This window comes from Artemia franciscana, unplaced genomic scaffold, assembly GCF_032884065.1.
Source record: "Artemia franciscana unplaced genomic scaffold, ASM3288406v1 PGA_scaffold_52, whole genome shotgun sequence".
Classification (NCBI taxonomy): Eukaryota; Metazoa; Arthropoda; class Branchiopoda; order Anostraca; family Artemiidae; genus Artemia; species Artemia franciscana.
This window is the reverse complement of record NW_027062693.1, coordinates 206240-233797: the sequence shown is the minus strand read 5'-3', so window position 1 is coordinate 233797 and position 27558 is coordinate 206240. Positions and strand designations below refer to the sequence as shown.

Sequence of the window (27558 nt, the reverse complement as noted above, 5' to 3'; positions counted from 1 at the left end):
CCCAGTTCCACGGCCCTGCTCCCAATCGAACTAAATTGGCTCCAAGTTCATTTCCCAGAAAAGGAATTGCATTTGAATCAGCGGTAGTTAAAATACACCAAACACCAATACACCAAAAATCAAAATTCATAAAGTTTTGTTCCTTATTGATGCACATTAGCACAAATATAACTATCACGTGTCAGTAGTTTCGTTAGTGTACATAGTATGTGTTTACTTATGGTTATGTTCGTAGTGTGATTTTTTTTCTTTTTCCATTCGTACTCCGATGTAATTCCAGTGAATTTTCGGGTAATAGAAGTACTTACTTACTTACTTACTATAATCGATTGTTTTTTAACTGGTCAGATTTTCATAGTGTTAAATTCCAAAATATAGTTAATACATATTTAAATAACATTTCTACAAATTAGTTTTCCAATAAATAAAAAAAAAACAGTTTCTTGCAAATTTTTCGTGTCTCTCATTTTGTTTCAAAGTTGATTGCACAGCAAAGGAAACTCAAGTATGGTTTATTTGCCCTTGCACCATTACCATGGTCTTATCCAATTTTTTAAGTAGATTGTTTGTTTTTCTGTTGTGTTTTTCTAGTTACTCCAACTTTATGGATTCTAAATATATAAAAAAACATTCATAAATGCTAATAGATTCCTACAGGAGCGGGCCCAAGGGTGGTTTTTAGGGGCACGTGCCCCCCACCCCCCTTCAGAAGGTCGAAAGTTGCATCAATTACATGGGCTAAGGGAGAAATTCCAATAGGGGAGTCCAGGTTTCATCGACACCTACTCAAATATGAATTCTGTATCCACCTCTGGATATCCACGAAACAAGGCCAAATCCAGGGGGATGGGTTACGCGGTTTGAACCGTCCACCCCTCAAAATTTTGTGCGACTCGTAAAAACAGATCAATAATGCTTATAAAAAAAAATTAGTGATTTTAAATTTCCCCCCTCTAAACAAAATCCAGGATGTGCCCCAGTCATTAATATTGTTTTAAAGAGTTTTTGAATCTCTTATCACTAAGTAATGGTATTCGCTATTGAAATTTACACTTTTTAATTTTAAAATAATTAATTTTTTATGGACTTAATACTTGATTGATAGTTTTTGAATTATAAGAAGTTAGCATAATATTTAGAAAGCAGAGAAAAAAAAAATATTTTCAAAGTTTCAAAGTTTGGTCGTAGTTTCAAAGAGTTTGACAATATTTGAAGAGTTCTTTCTTGATAGTTCTTGCAGTTCTTTCGTGTCCTTTCTTGCAGTACAGTTTGATGGCCTTCTTGGCTAGTAAAGTCATCGATCCTCCCATCCTCTCCTTTAGTTTTGTACTCTTCACGACTTAAAATATATTTGTCATAGAAATGGCTTGCTTTGGCAGAAAATTTTTGACAATTTTTTTTTTCAAAACTTAGAAAATTGTGGTAAATTAAGAATATAGGCAGTATTTGCGTTTAGGTGTATTATGTATGCTTGGCTTTATGAGTTTTCTTGGTTATATTTGGAAACATAAGTAATTTTTTCTCAGAGATTAACTACTTATACCCTGTATCCACGGACCAAAGTTCAATTCCGCTTGTTGCAAGGGATTTACGACTTGAAAATTTTATTTTAGCAAAATATTAAAATTTGCGGTAAATAAAAAAAAAAAATAACTATATTATCAAGGTAACATTGCGAAATTCTGAAATTTGCGGCAACAAAAAAATTATAAAACCATTTATCAAAGAGTTCGTTGTAAGGAATTGTAAGTAAGGATTGATTCGGACTAACAGTAACCGGAGCTAACAAAATCTAAAAATAGGATTTTGAAAAAAACTAATACATAATTGGAATTTTATGTTGATTCCAAATATGCACAACTTCACCAAGTTTTGAAGTTACTCGTCAAAAGCTGCGCCGTCGGAAAATCTGCCGTATTTTCAAAAAAGGCAGAATTACCCCCAAAAAGGCAAGTGATTTTGATGGAAATCACTCGATCAAATTCAGCATACCAGTGAACCATTGTAGAGGCTTCAAGCTCATATATACTTTTTTTTAGATGATAGATCACGCATGCGTGTTTATTTGTTTGTTTTACTTTTATGATTACCACAGGGGTGATCGTATCGAACCAATGGTCCTAGAAAATCAGGAGAGTGCACATTTGAACATAAATTAAAAGCTCCAAAATAATTAACATCCCAAATAATAAAATAATTGCGGAAATAAAGTAACTGTGCATTTTTCATTATGAAGAAAGAACAGTGGATCTTGGTATAAGCGGAGGAAGTGGACCTAAAGCCCATAAAATTGGGCTTTCCTTACCTAACGTCCTAACTCTCAGTGAGTCTTTGGAAAAATTAAATAAAAAAAAAGTTTTTTAACTGAAAGTAAGGAGCGAAGTTAAAACTTAAAATGAAAAGAAATTACTTTGTATATGAAAGGGGCTGCTCCCTCATCAACGCCCCGCTCTTTACGCTAAAGTTTGACTCTTTCTCTCAACTCTACTTTTTAAAATAGTAAAAAACTTTAGCGTAAAGAGCGGGGCGTTGATGAGGGAGCAGCCCCTTTCATATACGAAGTAATTTCTTTTCGTTTTAAATTTAATATCGCTCCTTACTTTCAGTTAAAAAACTTTTTTTTTTATTTAAATCTCTGAACGTTTTTTAATTTATGCATTTTTTTTATTTTGGCTCTCCGCAGATGAATAATTAAAACGAAATTTGCATATTTATTTTTTGGCTAAATGGCTTTCTCATAGTTTTGATCAAATAATATTGAAAAAATAAGGAGCGGGGGAGGAGGCCTAGTTGCCCTCCAATTTTTTGGTTACTTAAACAGGCAACTAGAACTTTTAATTTTTTACGAACGTTTTTATTAGTAAAAGATATACGTAACTTACAAATTAGCTTACGTAACGAATTTCTGCATTCGCATGTTTTTGTTACATATGTGAGGGGGTTCACCCCCTCGTCAGTACTTCTCTCTTTACACTAAAGCTTAAATTTTGTCCCAATTCCTTAAGAATGACCCCTGAGTCACAAAGGCCGTAGAATAAATAGTTGAAATTACTAAAAATACTTTATCGCAAAGAGTGAGGCATTAGGAAGAGGTGAACCCCTCATATGCGTAATAATTTCTGTTCGTTTTAAGTTTTAATGCTACTCCTTACTTTCAGTTGAAAAAACTTTTTCTTATTTATTTTTTCATTCTTTTCTTAAATAATACGGAAATTGCATTATTGTGTTCATGGAAATTTTCTTCCCCCATGACAAATTCCTCCATGGAAAGTTCCCCAAACATATCCCCCTCTTCTCAACCCCTCCCCCCAAACCAAAAAGTCCCCTGAAAACGTCTGTACACTTCCCATTAACCATTACTATGAATGAATGAATGAACTTTATTACCCGTAAAAGTATAAAAAACACTAAGTACGGAGTATTATAAATAAACAAAAACAAAAACGATAAACAGCGAAGAAAACAAAAACAAATTCAAACTAACAAAAGACAACATGGACTAATTAACCAGTATCAATATGGAAAAAAGGCTGCTTCCCCCATGACAATTTCCTCCATGGAAAGTTCCCCCAACATATCTCCCTCTTCTCAACCCCTCCCCCCAAACCAAAAAGCCCCCTGAAAACGTCTGTACACTTCCCAATAACCATTACTATGAATGAATGAATGAACTTTATTACCCGTAAAAGTATAAAAAACACAAAGTACGGAGTATTATAAATAAACAAAAACAAAAACGATAAACAGCGAAGAAAAAAAAAACAAATTCAAACTAACAAAAGACAACATGGACTAATTAACCAGTATCAATATGGAAAAAAGGCTGCAGAGGGTCATAAACGTGAATGAAGTTGATAGTCTTTTTACATAAATCATCACTGGAAGACCGAATCCGAGAAGGCACATCAATTAAACCAAATCGAGTAATTATTTTTTTGTTTCGGTGCCATCTAGGAAGCCGGAAGAGGAATTTGCAATATCTGAAATAAGCCGTACGTAGAGTATGTCGATCTTTCTTACGAAACAGATAAGCCATGCCTGATAAAAACAAAAGCACAGGGGCGCAATAAGCGTTATAAATCATGCACAAACCGTTGCGGTTGTAACGGCCTTTGTTTAGGGATATTTTTCCGTAAGCGACGCGTAGGTTTTTCACGGCTTGATTCACTAGGGATGAACAGGTAGTGGAAAGTGTTGGGCCGAAACACAGACCAAGCCAACTAACTAAAGAAGAACATGGTAGAACTGCAGTCCCAGTAACGAATGGAGCGACCGCATAAGGGCTATTAAACAAATAAACTCGTATTTAGACGCATTAACTGACAGTCCAATCTTAGATAGTTCATTGGTTAATATAGTAAAATTAGAAAGCAATCCACGGCGAGTCCGGGCAACAAGAAGAAGGTCGTCTACAAATGCAACAGAAGACAAACCAAAATTACCGTAGAAACAGAACTTTTAAGGGGACGCATGCACGATGCAAGCACGCATTTAAATATACTAGGAGACAATACGGCACCTTGCCGAACTCCCTTACTAATTTTTACCAAGTCAGATATTTGGCCATTCCTGGTAACTTGAATTTTAGACTTTGAATACCAAGAAGACAATAAACTTAGTACGGAAGGATTAACACCTGAAGACGCAAGGGAAAATAGAGCCTGAGAGTGCACAGTATTGTCGAAAGATCTAGAAATATCAACAGTAAGACAGTATAAAGACATTTTAGTTTTTACGGCATCTTTCATGAGTCGGCTTAAAACATGATGTGCATGGGAGCAACAGAAACTTTTCCGAAAACCAAATTGAAAAGGCGTAAAATCACAATTCGACTCAATTTCTGGTAGCAACAAATGTTCAAGCAACTTACTTAAGAAACACGATAATAGGACGATAATTCACACATGACGTGGGGTACCTGCCTCGCTTTTGAATAGACGTTACACGGCCACAAAGGAAACTATCAGGAACAAGCGACTGTGCTAGGCAAGACTGGAAAAATATTTGTAGATGGTTAAGTAGAGCAGGACAATCATAAGCAAAAAATCGGTAAGAAAGGCCGTCACCATCAAGGCTATTTGAACGCTTAATTTTTCTTAAAGCCCGGCGAATTTCAGATATAGCTACAGGCTGGACATGAGCCTGCATGAGACGGTATGGTAAAAGCGGTTTAAGCAACTTATAATAAAAAGACTGAAGAAAACTATTAAATACACTGAACACACGCTTATAATGATCAACAAAATTAGCTAGCTGGAGACAAGATAGGGTAGATGGGGAACATCTCTCACTATTAATAACCTTATTCCAGGAGGTCTTATCGGTGGGGCCTGGCCATGCATTCAAGCGTACTCTCTTTAAACTGGCCTTATTCAAGTTTACACTTTTGTTTTACAGAGAAAACAGCTCCGGACGATGGTCGGTCACATGATATCCACATACGTAGCCAAAATTTGGCTTTTTGCTTAGCACGTTTTACATCACGATCAACGTTCCAATTAGGCTTTCTTGCTAACCATCCTAACTTTATCCACAGACACTGCAGCTTTGGAAGCTGATTTAAGGCAATGGACAATTTGATAATAATAGCAATTTAGGTCAACTCTACTTGAAGGCGATGAAACTGACGTTTGCAGCAGGTAATATGGCACTTTTATGGTCGACAGTAAAGCAGTTAGCGTAGCAAGGTATAGTGGGACATTAACACGATCCCAGTTCAACTTCGTATGCCACTTCGGCTGAGCCGAAAGTGTTTTGCCAGATAGCTCACAGGACAAATTACAGCTAAGAATAAGGTGGTCGTCATCAATCTTCGTCCACCCTGAGAATCGATGATATTAAGCTGGAACTGGAAGAGATCACGTGATCGAGGTTCGATTTTGAACAGCCTCTGTTATGAATATACGTGAATGGGAGGCTCTTAACTGTGACGTGATATATGCTAGGAAGTGATTCTAGCAAGAGGATTGATCTATCGGAGGTGCCAAGAATGTCGCAGTTAAGGTCACCAGCTAAAACCCAATTTAGGTCTCTTAAACGTAGACTTTCGAGTAAAGACTTTAAACTGGAGCAACATTTAGCGAAAGATGTGAACGATGCTATAGAACATCGATCGCAAGGTAAGTAAACATTTATAAAGGCGGTACTGTCACATTGAATCGCTAAGATGGTATCATCACAATGAATCACAGAGGGCTTTGATGGGGAACGGAAAAAAACTGCTAGGCCATCAGAAGGGTGGCCTCTAGTTTTCTTGGCCTCTTGCGAAAAAAAAATGGTGGACAGAAGATCGCTTCAGGCTAGAAACGTTTGATTTGGTCAAAAGACGTTCTTGCAAAAACACTATGTCATGGACTAATAATTCATTAATTAACAAGTCTTTGTCTTTTGTGCCGTTAATATTGAGAGAAGCAAAACTTAAAATAGTGGCTTGGTTCATTTTGGAGCAGAGTTCAGAGCGCGTTTGATCAGTGGGCAACTCATACTATAGGAAACATGAGCTTCGCCGCAGTTGGCACATTTCGGAGCCTCTAAGCAAGGATTGTCTTTAGTATTGGAATGGCATCTAGAACATCTAGAGCTCTTCATCTCATTCGGGGCACATGGGCAGTGAGCTAACGAATGATGGATACTTTGGCATCTAAGACACCGTCTGGACAATTATTTGTATTCCGATATTTTAAAAGACTCGTATCCCAAGCGCAGACCTGTAGCGATGGCAGATTTTAGTGCATCGGAATCAAGGTACTCTAAACGGAATGTATGAGAAGAGCCGATCTGGCTGGCCTCAACAAGACCAGGAATAACGAATATGAGTATACTGCTAGGGACACTATCAGGAAGTCCCCTAATTACTCCAAGAGGTTTGCGATCAATCACTTTAGCAAGAATATTTGGATAGCTCGCAACAGCAGATGCGGCAAGAGAATTTGCGGAAACTTTATCCCGCGTAACAACAGCCCATCTTTTCCTTACCGGATCGAACTTTCCCGACACAATTCCGTCATGTCCGGCGAAAGAATCAAGCTTTTCCTTGCGAGAAACGGGGTCTCTTAGTTCTGGAGGCGGATATTTAAGAACGACGGCGTACGACGGTTTGCGATTGGTACCCTTACTATCTGAGACCAAAGAACTATTTATAGACGTTGTTGGACTATTGAGGTGAGCAAGCGATTTTAACTGATCAATGCACTGGTTGACTTTGGCGGTAAGGATAGAATAAGCTGACGCCGGAATGCTAGGGATTTCGGAGGGGGATTTGATCACGAACTCTGGAATATCAATATTTTCTGCAGAGAAGCGAGAAAGAGTAGCGATAATGTCCGACAATGAGCTATTCTTAGCACTGGGTCCAGAAAAATGAGGTATAAGCTCATCTTGGAAGCAATTGCTATATAAAAGTTTCTTAGCGCCAAGAACATCTTCATACGGGAAAAAATCACTAGCGTATTTCACAATAGACTGATGGTCCAACCCCTCATCGAGATTGTGCTGAGCAAAATTCAAAACTGGGCAATAATAAAGCATACTGGTATTCCAATTGTCCATGATAAGCAAATTTCACTCACGACTCGGCATCAGTCCAAAAACAATTAAGCGAAAAAGGTATATCCACAGAGAAGTTCTCTATAAGCACAATTATGAAATGATCCACACTGGCTAAATGAATGCAATGAGAATAAATAATAACTTATCTTTGAGGGGGGCAAGTAATCCAGTGATTTGCAAGTAATCCGAACATTTCAATGCACGACTCAGATGATAGTAGTGCTGAATACTAACTCACAGCCACAATCCATAAATAATCCTTAAGCCGTAATCATATACAAGTTTTTAAATTTATCTAACAAGTTTCAATTACGACTTCAAAAGTATTTCACTCGTTATTTATTCCAAACAGGTACAGAGTTAATCCGGCTTAAATTCAATTAGTTGTTGACTGGTCAAATACCAAAAGAGAACTGGCACTGGCACTATATGTAAGCACTGGTCAAAGTTTGTAACTTGTAGCCCCTCCCACGGGGACTGTGGGGGAGTAAGTCGTCCCCAAAGACATAATTATAAGGTTTTTCGACTATGCTGAATAAAATGGCTATCTCAGAATTTTGATCCTGTGACTTCGGGAAAATAATTATCGTGGGAGTGGGCCTAGGTACCCTCCAATTTTTTCGGTCACTTAAAAAGGGCACTTGAGGGAGATTTCGGGAGGCAATGAAATTCTGTTTTTGAGAGCATTTTAAGAATAAACAATTGTTTAGTGGAATTACTGGGGGCTTGGATATTTTTCTTGTGGGGAAAACCAAACAATTTTGTTAATTCCCTTTAAATTAGGGGATAGTGTAAGTACTGCTACTGCTTGTAGGTTTGCATAAATAATTTGTAAACCAGCTATACATAACAAAATGAAAAAAAGTATGAAGAAGAAAAAACGAGAATATATCCAGCCAGTAACACAATTAAGGATAAATATGTAGATATTTGGGTTGAGGCATCTGCTAGACGTTTTAATTTCCATACCATTTAATCCCATCACTTAATACTCCATTTCCACTCCTAGGCGAGTTAAAAAAGGGTAAAAATACCACTTGTGGTATTATAATAATATAATACATGACTGAAAGGTCGTTTCCTATTAATTCAAGTCCGGGGAGACCAAAAATTCCAACACTTAGTATATCCTATTTCCCCAGTACCCTTAGTATCCCAGTATCCCTTTTTCAGTACATTCACACCAGACTCGCAATAAAACTAACAAAATAGAAAAACATTCCCTCTAAGCCATTAGCGTTCACAAAAATTTACTCAAAATGACTTCCCAAGTTTGAATGGCCATTCAGTGTTCATTGTTTAGTTACGCTTTTACCGTTGCTTGGGGAGGGCCTATTCAATTTCTTGCTGTGTTTCTTGAGATTAGTTTTGTTTTTATTTTGTTCTTAAGACCTTTATCAGTATATTTTTTCTCTTCATTTGCTTTTGTGCACTGACTTACTCGTGTTTGCTCATTTTGCTTCATTTACTCTTGTTTATCAATTTACTTCACTTACTTTTGTTTTTTCTTCTTCTGAATTTTTGTTTTTTGGTTTTTAACTTCATTCATTTTTTTGATTTTGTAGTTTTGCAATGCTAAGAAGTATAAGAAATTTCCAATCCTAGAAGAGGCCTATTGTATTGGTTTTTTTTTATGGAACTTCACATTATAAATGTATTTTTATTTATTTAATGTATTATCAAAATAATTTTGTGTTACAATTTTTATGTTTTGTTTGATGAACTGGTGGCCATTGCTGCATTTAGTTATCTCGTAGCCATAAGGTGAAGTATACCGAATCTTTAAGCCTTAAAGGGGCTACATTAAGAATTTTTTTTGTAAAAACGTATTGTAAATGCAATTGCTTCTGTGCTTAATTTATTATCGAATAATTTTTATTTCATGAGTTTTATAGTCCCTTTTTTCACTGAATAGAAAGTGGAATATAAAAAGGCTCTCCTTTCAGACTTTCTTCTGAGTTCTTCGCTTCCAATACACAGATCCACTGCTATAATCTGCATTCATCCATTTACTCACTATTCCTGGTAACAATCAAATTCTATGTCTATTAGGTAAGCTACCAAATTAGGTAAACTGAGCATTAATTAATGGATTTTTTGTAGTGACCCACCTTTTGGAAGAGGGTGTATTAAAATATTTGTATTAAATAACCAAGAGTCTTGACTGAACTATTCGTTAAGAAGTAATGATGCCTAGGCTATTTAAAAAAAAATGCATTTTTAACCAAGAACTTTTATTGTAAGTGTGTTATTGTTTACTATTTTCTTTTCTGAAGACGGAACTTAGATATGGGGCCCAAATATTCAAGTAGGTTTTGTTCATTCACTGTCTTGGGAAAAAACGTCCTCATTATTCTCTCTTCTGTATTTGTATTATGGAAAGGCAGTGTGGTCTTCGTCAAAATATAAATAATGGTAAGAAGTCAACTAAACCTCCGTAGTGAACCGGACAATTGTTTTTTTTTTTTTTTTTTTTTTTTTTTTATATTCCCAATCTTTCTGAAATTCACCTCGTTTTAAGACGGTCCATTTTCTTTTTTTTTTGTTGTTACCAAGATCTATGGTCGGTTAACTCCTTAGTCTTTTGTACAGCGGTAATGAGAGGCGGAGCTGTTAAACTACGGATTCAGATTTACTGATTTTCTGTTTAAAAAAGTAGTTAAAGTGGTTGAAAAATCAACCAAGAAAAAGTTGAAAAAAATATGGCACCAAATAGCTTGAAAAAGTATAGGTCACCGTGTAGCTTGACATGTAGTAGATGTATAGAAACCTGGAGAGTATATAGCAGATAGCACTGAAGAGTAGTTCCCTTTTTTTCCTCTTTTCCAGTTTTTGGGCCATGGATCCCACTTGGGAGAATTTCTAAAATTTTTTCTCGTTACTGTATTTGAATTTTTCAACCTGTAATATAAAACCTTAATACTAGCGTGTCAATAAGAAACTGTTTAAATTTACACATTCTAAAGTATTTAAACACTTTTCAAAGCATTTATTCTTAAACTGCACTTAAAGCTAGCTTACCGAAATCCTTAAGTTATAAAACTGGAAAAAATCTCTACTGATTCTCTGTTTTCAGCTTATATTTAAGATTCTCCTTAGGCTCATATTTTTGGATGCAAGAATTATTTTTTCAAGATGTTGGTGCATTTATCAGCACTCACTAGCCTATGGTGAGCACAATGCTTCTGAAGAGACGTAGCTTAAGTCACTGAGAACATTTGTTGCTCCTCCAAACAGGCTTTAATCAATTAAAAACCACGGTTGACTGACCAATTTTGCATTTAACCTCGGTCATTATTTCGTCATCACAATGGCTCTCCAGGTAGTTGAACTCCTTAACTCCGTCTATATTCTTATTCTTACAATGTCTATCAATGGTGAGCTTGGGATGGGAATACTCTTCGATTTGTCAACAATGATGGTTTGCCTGACATTTTCTGCATTTTGTATAATTGCGTCAAGTAGCTGCTGCCACCTCTGTTTAGCATCTTCTAGCAAGACTAAGTCATCAGTGGAATCTAAATCATATAGTTAATTACTGCTTACTTTGTGCCATATCCAGAGTTTTGTCTTAATCTGTAGTCCGTTGTGAGTACAATTAGAAATGGGAGAGTACTCATCCATGGTGGACACCAGACAGGACCTGAAAAACATGGCTTTGCCATTTTTGGTTATGATGCCATAAACACTCAAATATTCAGTGTATTCATTTTCTAGTCTCAAAATATTTCCGCTCGAAGTCGTTATTCCTGAGAAAGAGCTACTTAATATTCAAGTTCTAGAAAATAATAAAACATGTGATTTCAGTGATAAAAAGATACAAATTTGTTCCTAATTTCAAATATCCCTAATTGAAATATGTCCGTGTCAGATTTAATTAGTTAATTTTGCTTACTTATTTTCACTTTTTTTTTTGTTAAAATGTTTCAATGTTAAATTGTAACCAGGTAATATTGATGAAAATATGTACTGGTAAAATTTGTTCCTAATTTCAAATGTCACTAATTTAAGTTGGTCCCTGTCAGATTTAATTAACTAATTTTGCTTATTTATTTTCACTGCTATTTTGGTAAAATGTTTCACTATTAAATTGTAACCAGGTAATATAGATGAAAATGTGCACTGGTCTAAAAACTTTCATAATTTAAGAGAAATAACAAAAGAAAAATTTGACAATTTTGCTCTTTTAACCGTATGCTTTGCTTTTAATTGGGTCGTTTACAGTCTCTTTGTATTATAGAGTTCGAAAGTTTTACTCTAATTTTATGCAAAGCTTCCTAGTATAGGCCTTTCTTCTTAAAAGAAGTAGATCATCAAATGGAGGGTACGGATGGTACATTCTATTCTTTGCTTTCTGTAAGACTTGTCCATTGCAACTACAAAAAGAAATGAAAGGAATACTAATATTTGCCTTAACAAAATTAGTAGTAAAATGTACGATAAATCATATAAAACACTGTCTTTGAACTACTTTTATTGTTACGAAAATTTGAAAGGCTTTTTGAAATTAATCACAAAAAGTTTTGAAACATATCTGTCTGCTCACATTTCTTTGCTCCTTTTTCAGTGTTTCCTTTATATTTTTTTATTTATTTTTTTCTGCTTTGCTTTTAATTGAATCGTTTTTGTCTCTTTAAGCGGCCTGGAATACTAAGAATTCCAGCTTACCTCCAGGGAAATTTACCTCCCCCACAGAAAATTTCTCAGACTACAGTTTCTCCCACATAAAATGCAATCCCCCTCCCCCAGAAGAATTCCCGTGGATAATTTTATCCTTGCTGAAAATTACCCAGGGAAATTTCTTGTGGACGATTCTACCTGAAACATTTTCATTGACACACAGGACTTGTGTTTATGTGTGTGTGGGGGGGGGGGGGGGCTATGTTATCCCTAAAGCCATATTTGCGGAACCTTTCAACTTGGCCGAACAAGGTGCCTATCTAAAATTTTTGATTGGACGAATTAGGGAGGGAATGGGCGTTGGAGGGAGCTAGCTGCCTCCAGTCTTTTTGGTGACTTAAAGAACTTTCAATTTCCGATCAATTGAGCCTTCTCCCAAACATTTAGGATTACTAGTTTGATGCGATCACCCCTCGTAAAAACAAACAAACGAAAGAATAAAAACAAAAGTAAACACGTATCCGTGATTTTCTTCTGGCAGAAAAAAGCAAAATTGTATATTTTGTAGATAGCAGCTTGAAACCTCTACATTATGGTTTTCTGATATTCTGAATCTGACCGTGGGATTTTAATTTAGATCGCTTGACGTTTTTGGGATATATCCTTCCCGTTTCCAATATTGGACAAATTTTTCTCAGGCCCCTAACTTTTGGTGCGTAGCATTAAACCTAATGCACTTTATATATTTTCAATCAGCAAAAAAATTCAATCTTTTTTATGTATTTACTGTTGTCAAAACTCCTGTTTTTAGTTTCGGTTATAATTGAGCCGTGTCGCTCATTACTTACAGTTCATAAGTATGAATTGTTTGAAAAAAGAATACCAAAAAGAAGGAGGCCCATCACTGCTTCCGATGCAAAAAAGTCATTTCCTTTGTTTCTCAACATGGGGGACTATAATTCTCTTATGACAGGTTTTCAGGTTTCAGGCATTTTTGAAATTCCCATAAATGTGTGTCCACAGTAGACTTTTACTATTAACATTGGCCGAAATAACATTTGCCATCACTGAATCGCCTCCAAATGTTAATTCTCCTCATGCAACAGTTATATGTTTTTGCATTTTATGTTACTATAGACTAGTTCTCGTTCTTTCCTAGGTTCCATGGGTTCTAGGTTCTAGATTTCCATGATGTAGTTGTGCAAAAAGACCCCTCAAAACAAGCCTCTTGTCTTAATGCACAGCTCCTCAAAAAATACCATATCTCTTTCATCTATTTCCTCTTAATTCGTGCTATTATATCATCGTAGTTTATCTCATGCCCATCTTTCCGGCGAAGCTTCTAGGGTCTTTTGTCAATTTAACTAGGCCTTTCAACTATTCTGAACAAAATAGTTTTCTCAAGATTTTGGTCGGACGATTTTGAGAAAAAAAGTGGCTTGGGGGGTTACATTTTTTTTTACGCATCAAAGATTTGTTTACATTCATTTCTGTTACGTTTTTACGAGTTGGACCAACATTTCGGGTAGGTATGGTTTAAATCCCCTAACCTTCCCTGGATACGGCCTTGAAATCGTTTATTCTCTCCCCTTATGGGAATTACTTGATCTTTTCTTGCTAGAGAAAAATAGAATCACGACTTTCAAAAAATTGTCTTAAAACCTTTTTATATTTTCCTCTCTGTTTGTTTCTTTTTTTTAGCGTTATCTTTGAAGCTGTGTCTAATAAAGAATTGCTATGCACGTTCATGCTGACGCTAGAAGGAAAAATGCTTGAGGTTGTTATAAAAAATGGCACACCTGTAATTTTTTTCTGCCAGGACATAGCAAAAACGTTTGCAAAGATTTTCTTTCATCTATTCCTTGCAAATTAGTTAATATTTTTTTTTATATTTGCTAATATTCGTTTCTATGAATCTTACAATTTTTTATATTTTTCACCAATTTTGTACTTTTTTTTGTATTGTTTTTGGGACTATGCCCTGCAAAAAAAAATCTCTGTGTGTGTTCCTGTTGCCGTTGCACACCTGTTACATGGCACACCTGTACATGTTGTTTTTAATACCAGAACGTGATAAAAGGGATTGCAGAAGTTTTTTTTTTATCGGTTGCGCACAAATTAGGCAACAATTACACTCATATATCCAACAATTTCTCATATATCCCGTAAATTTTGTCTTTTCTGTGTTATTTTTAAGACTATGATTGCTTACTTTTTTTGCATGCAGAGAATGCTGAAAGCACACTCATGCAAATGTATATATATATATATATATATATATATATATATATATATATATATATATATATATATATATATATATATATATATATATACCTTAGACCTTAGTTCCTCCAGTGCCTCCGGAGGCACACAGGGCGTCGGTGAGTAGCCTCCAATCTTCCCTCATGTGAACCGCTGCGGATATGTCTTCCCACTCTGGAATGAGAATCGTCTGGAAGGCTCTTCAGTCACGTTCATATTTCCTACGGAGCGTGTTCTTTGGTCTTCCTCGGTGACGGGTGCCTTTCGGTTGCCAGTGGAGGAGCATTTTTGGAAGTCTGTGATCGGGCATGCGGAGGATATGTGCAAGGTATCACCATCTGCGTTGTCGCACAACGGTTGCGATATCTGGAAAAAAGAAAAACAGTCAAACCATCATATATGGTTCATAATCTGGGGCCTTATGTTTCGAATAATCTACCGTCTAGCATCAGGGATTCTGTCCCTTTATACCGGTTTAAAAATAAATTGAAAACATTTTGTTTAACTAATAGATTTAAAGGGCGGGAGGTTTTTGATGTTGTTTTTTCTTAGATATTTGGTGGTGGGGTGGGGGCTGAAACTGAAGTTTTGTCCTGGGCCATTAAATCTTGAGCATACAAACTTTTGTAGATACAAATTTTATTAATAAAAAAAAAATTACAAAGCATTATTAAAATTCAGGAAAATCTGTTAAAACTCGACAACGGAAAAACAAAACGCTAAAGAAAATCTTATATAGGCTAAAATGTATGCAAAAAAACAATGAATTAAAGAACGGTGGGGGTCCTAGCAAGCAATTCTTGAGGGGGGAGGTTGTTATTAGATATAAATTTAATCCAAATTAAGAGCTATTTCTGAGAACTTTTAATGAAAATTCCGTGTTTCATTGTGCCAAGGCTATGCATATTCACACCACAGTGACAACATCCGGCTGGTCCACCCTAGCAAGCAATTCCAGAGTGGGGGGGGGGATTGCTATTAGAGATAAATTTAAGCAATAATAAGAGGAATTTCTGAGAGGTCTTTATGAAAATCCCTCATTTCTTTTAACCAAGTGTTAGATTTAAGTCTCCCCCTCCCCACTGCCGATAAATTTATTCAACACATCCCACCCAACTTTAAGGTGTAGACCATGCTAGTCCAAGCAATTCACGCCACCATGGCAACATTTGGCTACCCCATGCCCCCTCCCCCAGTGATAGATTTTATCATTCCTAAGACATTTTCCATATATTTTCTTCTTTAAAATGCGATATAAACCCAATGGTTCATGTTTTCGCAAGCCAACCCTCCGTGATACACCATCTCAATTCCAGCCACCTTGTCACGTACGACTGATCATCTGGCACCCTCTGACACCCCCTCATCATTCCTAAGACACTTTCCATATATTTTCTTGTTAAAAATATGATTTAAATCCACTGGTTCATGTTTTTGCAACCCAACCCTCCGTGATACACCATCTCAGTTCACGCCACTCTGACACATTATTACTAGCCTTTCTGACACCTTCTAGCACCCCTCATCATTCCTAAGATATTTTCCAGATATTTTCTTGTTAAAAATCACGTATTAAATCCTATGATTCATGTTTTAGCATTCCATCCCCAAACATGATGCCCAATCAAAACATTGATGAAATGTCATCTTTTAAATGTCAATTGCCCTGACAATAAGAATGAGATGGTGTATCACGGAGGGTTGGTTTTTATTTGAACAGCGAAAATTGTTTTTATTTGAACAGCGGAAACTTGCCATTTCATTACTAGATTGCGTAGATAGTGAAACTGTACTCGACCTATTGCAACCACATTCTGTTTGTTTCAAATTTTCCTCAAAAAAGATATCCGAGCTCTCTGCTCAGTGGGTTTTCGGTATTTAGGATTTTTACTTTATTTGTCACCATGGTATAAGAATAGCAAAATTGTACAGAACTTTAATACTCATGATATGACGGTTATACTAGCCCCGTTCCGAGAAGAGTATGAGTCTGCTATTTCAAAGCTTCAGCTATTTCATGATCTTACCCTATGTTTTTGTTCTAGTTGATTGTTTTGTTACATTATTAGGTCTCCTTTTTTTCTTTTTAATTCCTTAGTACACTTTTGTCTTGTTCTTTATAGTGGTTTGAAAATTAATTATTATTATTATTATATTAGTTTCAAGAACCCAAAGTATCGAGTAATCAGATGCTAGGATTCTGTAAATGTTGGGAAAATGGATTTATGCCTGTTTTATATTGGCCGTAAATAAAAAGGAATTGAAAACTTATTATAGAGAAATCGTAACATGATTTCGATACGAGTGGTGCAATACGAGTGGTGCAATACGAGCGGTGCAATACGAGCGGTGCCGTAAAAACTTAATGCACCACTGACAGTACAGTGGCACACCAAAACTAGAAACTATCATAACAGGCTTAATGTTACAAAATACAAGATTATCGAGAGAACCCCTCATACAGGGGCAGATCCAGGGGGTGATTTTAGGGACACGTAAACTCTCCCCACCAGAAGGCTGAAAATACACTGATTACCGGGTCGGTTACAGGGTCGATGAGAGAATCAAATTTTTATCGACCCCCCCCCCCCCCGAGAATTAATTTTTTGTCCTTTCCTGCCCTCATTGGACATTCGAAGATAAGGGTCTCGAGCCTTGCTTCATAAGATGATCAAATCCAGATCACCCATTACTTTTCCTCAGCAAAAGGGGTGGTAACGTTCAAACAGCCCTGGAGCTTGTACCTTGTGGTATTCTGTTGCACTTTAGCTTTACAGATACAGTTTTCGCTCCCTTTAGCACGGTTTGTGCAACTTATAGTCCAGCGCCACCCAGCAGAATTAGAAAACATGAAAACAAGCTCAATGTTATTGTATTAAAATTTAGATTCCAACTAAAGATCTAACTTTATTTGGATCAAATTATGTTTATTTTTAAGTCGGCAGATTTTTTAGTTTCTGAACTATATTTTATTGTTTTTAAAATAGTTTAGACTAAGTTAGAATAGATAGCAGAGGCTGACTAAACTTTTTTTTTGCAATATTGGTTGCTCTTTTGTACAGTAAGATGCGGATCAAACCATTTAACTTTTCTTTAATTGTAACCCTAGAAATTGAAACCAAACAAAGATTTTCCTTACAAATAATTTTTTTTATTTTTGCGTTCATTTGAATCCCCCTCCCTCCCAGAAATAATCTTACCTGCAGCAGTGGTGTAATGCAGAAAAGCCATTACTAATCATTTTACCTTTCTTTCATTACATCCCTAAAAAATGGTATCGAACCGCATTTTTGAACAGCTTATTCTTTCTTCTGTTTGTTTTAATTTAAATCCCCCTCCCATCTTTTCCAAAATAATCATATCTGCAGGAGTGGAGGAAAGGATAGAAGACATTCCTAACCAGTTGAACTCTTTTTTTCATTATGTCAATAGAAATGGGATCGAGCCAAATTTTTCAAACAGCATACTCTTTGTTCTTTTTAGTTTTATTTGAATCCCCTCGCCCCCCCCCCCCGAATCATAGCTGCAGTAGTGGGGGGAAACGAGAACAGCCATTTGAATTTTCTTTGATTACAGCCCTAGAAAATGACTAAAATGGCTCCTTTATCTTCGGTTCAGCAGAAATTCCGCCCGGGGGGGGCGATCCCCGGGAACTTCCTCCCTACAGAAAATTCGCCTCTGAAGAGTCCCCCGTGGGAATTTTCCTCCAGTGAGAAATTTCCCTTATATGCAAAATTGAGCAGCCAAAGAAAAAGTATGGCAAATAAAAACAGTTAAGGAAAGAAGAAATTTGGGAATGTTCTACCTACGCTCAAAAGTCTAGGCAGAATTTATGTGTAGAATATCCTATAGTATTTATTATTGCATTCTTATTTATTTTAATAATATTTTTCCTTTTTCTGGCGCTTGAGGGGGATCACAGCAGATTAAGATAAAGGTCAAAGAAAATAACTTGAAAAAAAGAAACTAATGGTAACTATAGAAGAGTTGCCTGATGATTGTAGGGCTCTGAGATAGTAGGCTGAGACTGAGAAGTACGAGTAATTACTTCCAATGGACTTGGTCTGGTACCGACCAGAGGCGTTGCTATCCAAAATGTTCAGGGGGGAGTGAATGAACTTTACCGGATGGCTGGTCATTTTTACCAACTAAATTGGACAATATTAAAGCTAATATTACTTCATTTTTGTTATTTGCTAACTGAGAATGACCTTCTTCCATTGATTTTATGTCATATATTTACATCACCTCCTTCGTCGTAAAAAAATAAGAAAAGAAAATATTGAGCTAGTAAAAGAAGGTGCTTCGTGCCTTATTTTAGTCGGTAAAAACGCGGCACATCGCGTCCGTATTTTACCGACTCAAATTTTTATCTGTCTGGCCCAAAACATTATTAGAGGGGTGTACCCTCCCCTCATGTGTGACATCCCTGCCTAGAGCTATAATACAAGATGCCCTTTCACCCCTTGCGATCGAGAACGCGTCCACTAGGCGTACCTCACGAAGTTTTCCCGTCTGAAGTACCTTTACTTGTGTGGAATACATGACTTTCCAGCAACAAATGCACAACCGTACCATAGACCTACTACTTCCTCTGTAACGGGAAGCTAAAAATACATTGTTTTATAATTTTAAATTGATTGGCTATCTCAGAATGTTTAATCGATGGCAAATAGGTCCTTCATGAGGCAAAATCGTAGTTTGGTACCACAAAATGGTAGAATACGCCAATTTCTTGCGGTTGAGTCCTTTTGGGTACTTTAAAGGGCTCTAGAACTTCCAATTTTCGTTCAAAATAAGCCCTCTCCCGATCTTCTAGGGCCATCGGTCTGATACGATCATACCTGAAAAAAATAACAACAACAACAAAACATGCATCCATGATCTTTCTTTCTGGAAAAAAAAGTGCAAAGTTCCATTTTTTGTAGGTAGGAGTAAGGTTTTCTTATTCAAGAATCTGTGAACACTCTCTTATACGACCGTGGAAAACCTCTACAGTAAGGCTTCCTCTATTATCTGAATTTTATTGGGTGATTTTCATTAGGACCACTGGTTTTTTTTAGGGCATTTTCCCTATCTTTTGAAAATCTGGCAAATTTTCTCAGGCTGGTAGCGTTTGATGTTGTATATTAAGCTTACTGAACTTAATAAATTTGGAATCAGCATAAAAATTAAATTCTTTTGACGCATTAGTTGCTATCAATTTTTTCTTTTCTTTTTTTACAGCTTTGGTTACTATTGGCTCAAATCGCTCCTTACGGACGATTTGCTGCTACACCATATGTTCTACATGTATTTTGGAATGTAGGTAGATTATTCCAGAATCCCTTGTTTTTTTCATTTTTTTATTTATTTTAATCTCCCTTTGGCTATTCTATTTTACATGTGGGGAGAATTTCTGAGGGGTGAGTTTTCCTCATAGGGGAGATATTCGGCAGATCCGATAAAACACAAAAAAGCCCAAATAAGTACAACTAATGTTCAATTAATATCTGGGTTACGTTAGATGGGGTTGTGTTTTGTTTTTTTTTCAAGACGAATCAGAGTTTCCTCTTTTATCAGTTTTCAGTCTCTTTACTACATTTATAGATCGTCATTTCCTCTTCGACATCTGAAGTGACAGAAAAAGAACTAAAGTGCTGAATCATTTAGTAGCTAGACTTGAGTTGAGTCTGTCTCGCCTGATACATGCTGAAAAAAAAAACTGCTTGCTCATTAATCTAAGCACGAATTTGACTCAGCATCTAAAAGAAACGTTGACTGCTCAACTACGCCTTGAAATCATATGATTAATGACACTTTCTAGTAAGAACAAGGTTGAAGTTAGAAATTTAGAAAGTCATCAAATGCTCTTTCTCAAAGGGTTAATCTGCTATATTGCAATAAATTTTACTTGTCACTCCAATAATATATGCATCATTTTCTCAGTTAACATTGAACCTATTTTGGTATCCCGTCAGGCTGGACCAGTTTTCGAACGTTATGTTATTGTTATTGTAATTTTGTTGCTATTGTAATTAGCGTTATTTTTTTTTTTAATGTTCTTGTTATTATTTTTGTACCAACGGTAATATATCATACCTGCGCCCAGCAGGAGAATAGTTGAATCCCCCTTCTTTAAATTGGCCCGAACCAATTCATGAAAACATAAAAAGAAATAGAGCGTAAAGTTGCAGTTTCTTCATGTTGTTTTGATCCCCCAGTACAAACCTATAAAAAAAAAAAAAAAAAAAAAAAAAAAAAAAAAAAAAAAAAAAAAAAAAAGTTGTAGTTTCTTTATGTTTTGATCCCCACTAAAAAATCCTCTGATTAACAACGTAATAATTAATCTGAATTAATATAATTTATATCATAGTATACTAATAACCAAAATAGAATATGTCATATATATGGTATAATTGTGTTATTGTAATGTTTTAGTTTCCGTGTGATTATTTTTTACACAACAGTATTATATCATGACTGCGCATAGCAGGAGAATAGTTGAACCCCCCCCCCCTTCGTTTTTAAAATAGGCCCGAAGCACCTCCTGGACACATACACGAATTAGAGCAAAAAGTTGTAGTCTCTGTATGTTTTGATCCCCCCCCCCGGACAACTCTTGTAATTAATAACATAATCATCAATCTTAATTAATATAATTAATCTTATAATTAAAACATAAAATACAAAATCCCTAATGGCTGCGCTTTTGTGCATTTATGATACTATATGCATATTTACAGAAACATACGAAAGCATTTACTTTGAAGGGCTGAGATCTTGTAGGGGGGGGGGAGAGGGCTTTGAAGAAAACTCAGAACTACATAAATTCTGACATTTTGGAAGTATCAAGGGTCCAAAGACACCCCACTCGTATTCATTCGTACTTAACGAATACCGTCAAGCCGTTTAAAATTGCATAATAAAGACTGTGATACTAATTAATGTGATACTAATGTTTAAATCAATCCACAAAAATTGGGCCTAGTTCTTGATCAGCCACTTTTTTGTAATGTTTCTTACTAACCTCAGAGATGGCTAACATGATCTGCAATCTTCTATTTTTGAATTACTGGTGTGTATCTAAACCAAATTGGTAAATATATTAAATGTTTTCCAAAACGGAAAAAGAACGAAGGGATTTTTTATCTGCCTGATTTTGTATAGAATTTCCAAAATGGGGCAATATATAAGATTTCAGGGTGGGCTACTACATTTTAAGGGGGCTACTACGTAGTAAACGATGGTTAAAATGAATTGGTCATGTGGCGGTAAAGGGGTAAATGCCAGAACTTGACAGTTAAGATGATCAACGAGAAGTCTTTGAGGGTCGGATAAGGAGCATAAAAATGCTAAGAAATCAGAAGGCGGAGCTAATGAGCTTTTGAGTTCTACTATGTATATACATTTATTATAAAATAATAATATAAAATTATTATAAAATATTTTATATTTTATAGGTATTTTATAAGTATACAAATTAATAGCCACATTCTAGCTGCTAAGTGATCTTAATAATTTCTGTTTCCCCAAAGTCAATGTTAAAATTTCCATATCTTTCATAAAACTTGCCTTTTCTATGTGTTTATTACCCCCCCCCCCCGTTGAGACAAATAAACTCTTGTTGCCAAGTAGGAAAAGAACACTGTTTGTAATCCAAACTTTTTTTTTTATTTCTGCTCCTTCAAATTTTTAATAGTTTCATTTGTTTTTCACACAATTTGCACTTTTTTAACTTGAAATCCGCTATCATAAAAAACTGTGTAGGTGCATATGTAAGTTTTTAATAATGATTTAATATTAATTTATAATTAATGAAGCACAATGAAAGAAACATACAAAGTATATACTGTATGAATCCCCACAGAGGCTCATAGGCTTGTAAAAGAGGGAGGAGGACTTATGAGTCAGCGAAGCATTAGCAAATAAAGTCTTGATTTTTACTAATTTTTGTTTTAATAATAACCGATTCAAACGATTAGATTTCATCTTCGCTGTCATTCTTACTCGAAGAATAAAGGACTCCTCACGAAAATACCCAAGGGGCACCACTTTGCGCCACCTGGTGTACAACAACCCCATGTCTGTCGAAAAGTCCTGCCACGCCTTGCAAAATTTACGCAAAGCTTGGCATAGTTTCGGCCACGCTTGGCGTGCGCCACCTGGCGTACAAGTTGTCTGAAAGGGCATTCCCCTAAACCCCCATCTTTGCAATTCGAAGAACCAAGATCTTAGTGAATAATTGGTTTAAATAAACCGTTGGAAAGATAAGTAGTGTGTAATATAACAATTCGCAGATGTATTCTCATAGAAATCACATTCTTTTCCCACGTTAGTACGCACTTTTTACAACGCAAATTTACATTCGCTAATTGCGCTGTGTGCGCTTTTTTGCTCATTTTTATTCTACACTGTGCGCATTATCTGCTTTTTTGTATATTCTTTGCTGCCTTGAATTCTAAACATCGCTCAGCAAAACTTTCGCATGAGAAAAATCACAGATCAATAGTTTACTGATTGACAACGAAAATATTAAAGTAGTGTCCCAAGGACAATTAAAATGAAATCGGAATGTTTGAAGTGGTGAAGCACTAAAAGAACGATATGTATCTTTGCAAATTCTGAAAAAATGGTATTCAATTTTTGATAAAAAATATCAATATGTAGTCGTACAGTTTTTAATAGTAGCGGGTGCAAAATTGAAAAAAAAATGAATAAAATTAGCAAAAAAAAAATATCTAAAATCATCAGGCCCCCAGCAGCCTAAGAAGGCGTTGCTTTTCTTTGAAGGTGTGGTTGTCTTTTGGGTACTTGCCTGATAGACGCCCTACCGCTCAAGTTGTTCATTCATTGACGCATTATAGAACCGGTTTGATTTTCGTTAGTTTCTTTCAGCTTAGCTTGAGACAACCCAAAGAAGTGACAGAATAGATGGAAAATATGTAATTTCGGCTATATATTTGCACATCAGGTGTTGAAGGGTGGTGGTAAAGCATTTTGACTATGTGAAGTAAGAAAACAATTGTCACTGCATAATATGCATAATAATTGTACCTAACATATTAGACATGCAGACCCACTGTACTTTACCCCCCCCCCCTAATGTGTAAATATATAGCCCAAATTTGTTTCTGAAGTATTATATTTTTATCTTTTTTTGGTATATTTCATTAGCATTGAGCGTCAGACAGACATATTAGAAGAACATTTGGTAGGGTGTCTATCATACAAGTACCGTCCTTAGAATCAACATACTGTTTATGTCTGAATTTTTACGGACGAAATATTGCTAAATTTTAATTTTGCTTATTTATTTTTACGGTTCAACGTGGCAACACTGCCGAAAATAATGATACTATTTTACAAATTTGGCATAATTATACCTAAGGTGAGTGAGGAGGCATTTTTTTTTTTTTTCATTGATATCCTTGGCACTTCAAATTTTCTGCCAATTTGCAAATTTACTTTTGTGTATCAAAAATATATCTTCACTCTTGCTTTGACGCTTAAAAAATTATTACATGTGTTGTTTCAGTATAGAATAAACAGTCCAACCTAACAATGATTTTGGCGTCATTATTTTCGATTCTAAATTAATCTAGGGCAAATAATTGCTTCTTGGGACGATCTTTAATCCAGGCAAGTGTCGACCATTTCGTACTGTGATTAAATTTAGTTTTAAATGGTATTAGAGTTTATTTATAGAGCTTTGTAGACTTTTTCCCTCATTTTTTGCATATTTTGTTTATTATCTATTTTCGGATTTTCTTTGCTGTCTTGAATTCTAAAATTTCTCTGCAAAATTTTAACATGACCAAAATTACAAAGCAATGTTGATTTAAGATCAACGACAAACGCTGTCTTGTTTATATATATATATATATATATATATATATATATATATATATATATATATATATATATATATATATATATATATATATATATATATATATATATATATATATATATATGCAAACCTTTCACACGAGGTAAATCACAAATCAATGCTGAATGACTTTCTGAGTTGGGAAGTTTCTACTCAAGTAACGATTTCTAAATTAAGTACAAATTTGATGTGAAAGTGAATATTAGCAAATCTTTGCAAATGAATTAATTTTTATAAAGGAAAAATAATAAACCAAAATGAATATGTAATTGGAGAGAATACATAAGGACTCCATCCTAACCTTAGGAACCAAAAAGACCACAGGGCACTACAAATATAAAAAAAAAAGTATGTCAAAAATAACATTCTTTTCCTTGTTTAGTCCATGCTTTTTACTCCACTGAATTACATTCGCTGCTTGTCCTTTTTGTCAATTTTTCCTGTTCTTATTTCTCAATATGTGCTTTATTTGCTTCTTTTAATGTATATTTATTGATTGTTGAATTATAAGTACCGTTCCAAAAAACCTTAGTATGATGAGAGAGTGTCTTAAAACGATAGTGAATAACTTTCCAAATTTGGCTAATACTTTGTCAACTGAGTGCCAATAAATAAGAAAGTGAATGGAACTAATCTTGGTGCTAAATTATGGCCATCAATATAATTTTTTTTGTCATCGTATTGTCTTTCATTTTGATGTCTTCCCCTTTTTTATATTATATAAATTTATTATTTCTCTTTTTGCCATTCTAATTCAAATAAATTTAATTTAACTTAAAAAAAAGTAATGGGCAAATAGTTCTTGAGCCGCTAGGAAGTCCGGTATTACAGACCCTAACACTGCCAGCGGCAGATGCACTGAAGTATATGATGAACGAATCAATGGATATCCATGGTGTTTTATTTTAAAACAGTAAATGTATCACGTTTTTATTTGTGTAATTAATGTCCTTGTATTGTTATTAATTTCAATTTTGTTTTGTGTGTCATTTTCTATGTTTTTCTTCTTTATATTATACTTCTTTTGTTATTGTACTTACAACGGATAATAAACATTCAGTTCAGTAATGAAATAAAATTGATGGAATAATTAATACAGAGCTAGTTATCAAATTCTGGAACTGGAAAGCCAAAACCTTAGTGACTTGACCAAACGTGACTAAACAAAAAATGCCACAAAATACCGAAAAATACTAAGAGATATAAATAAAAACACAAAGGTCAACAATCATATTCTTGTTAGATGTTAATAAAAAAATCACTTTGCAAATCTGTATTCACCTTTTGGGTTTTGTGTAATTTTTAGATATTTGACCCGCCTTTGCCTCCAGAGTCACCCAGGGTATCTAAAAGGAGCCTCTAATCTTCCCGCAAGTTTGCTGCTGCCAGTACACCCTATTGAGGTTCGATTGAGGTGTTTAGGTTTCGTAGATCTGGCTGATAAGTTCTGTGCATGGTGTTTCTGGGTCTACCTCTGCGGTGTGTACCCGATAAAGCGGTAGATCCAGTAGCCAGGGACTGTCCATACGTTGTCCGTGGTTAAGGTATCTCCATCGATGAATTCTTATTCGTATGTCGAAAGAGGCTAACCCGTTTTATCAAGGACGGATTGGTTGGTTATCTTCTGCTGCCAGTGGATGTAAAGAATTCTTCCGAGACATGTTTTCGAAAGCAAGAATTCTCTCTTGTTTCTGGTTTGTGTATTTTTTGCTAATTTTTATTGCGAATGTGCGTCTGCTTTTTTGTATATTCTTTTCTGTCTTGAATTCTAAATACCGTTCGAAAAAATTTCCGCGTGAGAAAAATTATAAATTGATAGCCTTCTGATTGATACCAAAAATGCTAAGTTTTCAAATCTACTGTCGTCTGTTAAAACATATCTTCGCACCCATTTTTTGGGAGGAGGGGGTCGTCAATGCAAGTAAAAAATATTACGTTTTATTTATGACTATTTATTATATAGTATAAAATCATTTTTTATTCTATGGAGCGAAAGGGGAAACGATTTAAGAAAAATAGTGACTTGTATTCGTATCCAGAATAAAAACAGAAGTATTTTCAGGGGGGGAGTATTTTTCGTTTGGAAGGCGTCAAAAAAACTTGAAAAAGCTTAAAAAGGCATCAACAATTTGGGTAGATGGGGATGTTCAAACCTGGTAAGCCCTTCCCTGAACACGGCCTTGCTTGTAATGTCTCAGTTATACAACAAACAAGCCAAATATAATATGAATTTTAACCTTGTGGAGTTTTGAACATTAATTGAAGCCTGATCAATAATTGTTTTTAGGACGCGAGCTCGCTCCAGACACGAGTGCAACCACTTCATATTATGGTTAAAACTGGTCTTAAACATTCTGGTCGGTTACATTAAAACTGGTTACATTAAACTGGTTACAAATAAACATTAAAACTGGTTACAAGTAAAACTGGTCGGTTACATTGCGCTTCATGTACTGTTTTGCTCATTGTTGTTGCACACTTTGCGTATTATCCTTTTTTTGCATTTTTCTTTTCTATCTTGAATTCTAAGCACCGTCTCGCAAAACTTTCGTATGAGAAAGATCACAGATCAATACGGATGGACGAGACTCTTGGTTGGAAACACCTTATATTTTACTAAAGTTTCCAGAATAGACTTTCTAAAAAGTTATCTTAAAAGATAGATCAGCACTTTTTGCATTAGCTGCAAATAAAATTGGATGTTGGACAGAAGTGAATCTTTAGCACTAAAGTATAATTTTAAATATAATAAGAAATCAAAATTGTAAGAATAACACACTTATAACACTAAAACGTAAGTGGATACAATCCTAATAAGGGGGAGGGGATTAATGCCAGGTTTGCTTCTCACTCAATTGGACTATCTGTCTTGGCTTTTTCTACAATTAGCCATGACCTGATGCCCACAACTATTCCATTTTAATTCAAGGTACCAAGTAGTTGGCGGTTAGAGGCTTTGAAAAACGACACTTAGAACGTAACAAAAATGAAAATCAGGAGCAAAGACACACGTCGTTAGAAGACATGCGACAACGAGCATGTAAGCGAGTCAAGAATGAAAATGAAGAGCAAAGAAATTGGGTAGAAGAAAATCGGCGGCGTGTCAAAAATAAAAATGAAGAGCAAAGACCCACGCGGTTAGAAGACATGCGACACTGAGCATGTGAGCGGGTCAGAAATGAAAATGAAGAGCAAATACACACGCGGTTAGGAGAACGTCGACGGCATGCTGAAAATGAAAGAAGAGCAAAGAC

The 27558-nt window shown here is 35.4% G+C and overlaps 1 long non-coding RNA gene across 1 annotated transcript in view; it reads left to right on the top strand.

The window, feature by feature from the left end:
* LOC136041949 (uncharacterized) overlaps positions 1 to 14449 on the top strand; it is a 155341-nt gene extending 140892 nt beyond the window's left edge. Inside the window, exons 6-7 of the long non-coding RNA XR_010621136.1 lie at positions 9495 to 9600; positions 13870 to 14449. This is a non-coding gene — a long non-coding RNA (uncharacterized LOC136041949). The remainder of the gene's footprint in view (positions 1 to 9494; positions 9601 to 13869) is intronic.
* The last annotated feature ends 13109 nt before the right edge of the window (positions 14450 to 27558 follow it).